At 47.2% G+C, this 2,918-nt stretch overlaps 2 non-coding genes across 2 annotated transcripts; both read right to left on the reverse strand.

Moving 5' to 3' along the window:
* Positions 1 to 159: 159 nt before the first annotated feature.
* On the reverse strand, positions 160 to 350 carry LOC130309338 (U2 spliceosomal RNA). The gene has a single exon (XR_008858017.1). It is a non-coding gene; the product is annotated as a U2 spliceosomal RNA (small nuclear RNA).
* A 2,090-nt stretch (positions 351 to 2,440) lies between these two features.
* LOC130309302 (U2 spliceosomal RNA) lies at positions 2,441 to 2,631 on the reverse strand. Its single transcript, XR_008857983.1, has one exon. It is a non-coding gene; the product is annotated as a U2 spliceosomal RNA (small nuclear RNA).
* Between the last annotated feature and the right edge of the window lie 287 nt (positions 2,632 to 2,918).

Genomic DNA, 2,918 nt, shown 5'->3' on the forward strand with positions numbered 1-2,918 from the left:
GACACAAGCAGAAGCAGCAGAAGCAGCAGCAGCACCACCTTTTGTTTTTTGGCTGCAGCAGCAGCAGCAGCAGCAGCAAGGCCCACAGGGCTGGCTAGCTGGCTAGCCAGCAAGCAGGTAGCAATGAAAGTAGGAATCTTTCTTTTTAACCCTGTAAGGGGGTGGTGCACTGTACCCGAAGATACTGCCATATCGGGTCAATGCATAGGGCGACGGAAGCAAGCTTCGAAATCGGCCCCCGTTCTCAAAAATCCATTTAATATATGGTCCCCAGATAGGGGACGTATCAGATATTAAACTGATAAAAACAGATACTACACTTGATCTTAGCCAAAAGGCCGAGAAGCGATAACCGTGAAAGGGGCGGGCCCAACAAGGTCCCCTTCATGGGCACTATCACTGCTTGCTGTCAGGGAGGCTGCCAGACAATTTTCCATGCACACTCTGGGCTGGGGGGCAGTCAACCACCAGTACACACAGCAGAACCTAAACCCATACCATTATTGCTAAGCAGCAAGACAGGGGCCCATTGCACTCCCACGGGGCCTTTTTAAATGCAATCCATAACCCGGATTTGCCAGGAACCCTTCTTACTCCTCCTACTTGCATGTGACACTGGGCTTAGGATCTGCATAGGAAACACACACACAAGCACACACCTACCTTTGTTGCCTGCAGATGCCTCCTTGGCTGTCCCCAAACGGTATCAAACCAACACCCACGGGAAGCTGTAAGCATAGAGGACATGCCTGCACCCCATTGGACTTACCTGTGTGGGTTAAATCCGGGTTATTTGACAACCTATGGCGGTGATGGTTCTGCTCAGGCAGAGCAGTGCTGATGCTCCTCATAAAGCTGTCGCTGCTGTGAAGGTTCTAGGTGACATCACAATCCCTATGGTTACATACACAACAAAGCTGGGTTGTTGTTGTTTACACTCTGCAAGGCCTGTGGAAGTGAGTGACATCATAGCACTGTAGTTCTGAGGGTTCTAGATGGATGCAACAATCTCCTGTTGCTTCTATGAAGGCCATAATAGACGACATCACCAAACAGCTCCATAGTCACATACACAGCAAAGGAGAGATGTTGTTTACACCTAGTGATGTCAGTGGTATTGAGTGACATCACAGCACAGTGCTAAGGCTCCTGGGCCTGGACACAGCAGCGGCTGCAATATCTCAACGGAGAATACGTTTATATATATGTGTGTGTGTGCGCGTATATATATATATATATATATATATATATATATATATATATATTTCTCCGCCGAAATCACTTTTAAACCCATTTCCACCTTTTTTTCCCTTCTCTTCCTCTTACTTTTTTTTCACGTTTTTTTACGTTTTTCTCCTTTTCGCCTCTTTTCTGGGCGTATTATTCTTCTTTTTCTTCTTTTTTTTCGTCTAATGCATACCCCATCAGTGCAGCAATGCTTATTCAATACCGCCAGCAGATGGAGACACTGGGGGATAATTTTCTAAGGATTTATACTGATTTTTCCTGTCTGAATTTGTCGCACAGAAAGTTGCAGGCCAAATATGTGTGACATTTCTGCGACTTTAGCTTCTAGAGCATTTTTACAACATTATACATAGGTGCTGAATACATAAAAAGCGACTGTTCAGCGACAGACAAGTCGCATCGGCTGAAAGTAGGCCAGAATGTCAGTCCATGTTGGAGCAGGTTTAGATACAGTCTAAAGCATAGATCTCAAAGTCTGTGCACAGAATTTAGCAAGGGCCTCGCACCTTCTGATGCATCAGGTAGGTGCACTATAGCATAGCCTAACCCTCTGTACTTTGGTCTATATTGATGCGGGACATAGACAGCCAGCTGATGACCAATCCATTAGTGCAATGGATGGCTGGAAGCATTTGTCTTTGCCTTTGCAATACCACAGAAGCAATGCATGGTCAATGTACAGCAATGACACACCTGTGTGAACAGCCAGGAGACCCCCCCATGTTATGTTACATAGTTACATAGTTAGTACGGTCGAAAAAAGACATATGTCCATCAAGTTCAACCAGGGAATTAAGGGGTAGGGGTGTGGCGCGATATTGGGGAAGGGATGAGATTTTATATTTCTTCATAAGCATTAATCTTATTTTGTCAATTAGGAACATTCAGCACCCACCCGCTATCAAGGCAGCTGCCTATCATGTCATGCCCTACCTGCACAGGTGTGCTGGCTACTCAAATGATCCAATTAAGGAGGCCATTTAGTCAGCAGCAGCAGAAGTCCTGTGCCTGGACGCTCCAACAGCGGCCAGACACAAGCAGAAGCAGCAGAAGCAGCAGCAGCACCACCTTTTGTTTTTTGGCTGCAGCAGCAGCAGCAGCAGCAGCAGCAAGGCCCACAGGGCTGGCTAGCTGGCTAGCCAGCAAGCAGGTAGCAATGAAAGTAGGAATCTTTCTTTTTAACCCTGTAAGGGGGTGGTGCACTGTACCCGAAGATACTGCCATATCGGGTCAATGCATAGGGCGACGGAAGCAAGCTTCGAAATCGGCCCCCGTTCTCAAAAATCCATTTAATATATGGTCCCCAGATAGGGGACGTATCAGATATTAAACTGATAAGAACAGATACTACACTTGATCTTAGCCAAAAGGCCGAGAAGCGATAACCGTGAAAGGGGCGGGCCCAACAAGGTCCCCTTCATGGGCACTATCACTGCTTGCTGTCAGGGAGGCTGCCAGACAATTTTCCATGCACACTCTGGGCTGGGGGGCAGTCAACCACCAGTACACACAGCAGAACCTAAACCCATACCATTATTGCTAAGCAGCAAGACAGGGGCCCATTGCACTCCCACGGGGCCTTTTTAAATGCAATCCATAACCCGGATTTGCCAGGAACCCTTCTTACTCCTCCTACTTGCATGTGACACTGGGCTTAGGATCTGCATAGG

This window comes from Hyla sarda, unplaced genomic scaffold (assembly GCF_029499605.1).
Source record: "Hyla sarda isolate aHylSar1 unplaced genomic scaffold, aHylSar1.hap1 scaffold_1525, whole genome shotgun sequence".
NCBI classification, from domain to species: Eukaryota; Metazoa; Chordata; class Amphibia; order Anura; family Hylidae; genus Hyla; species Hyla sarda.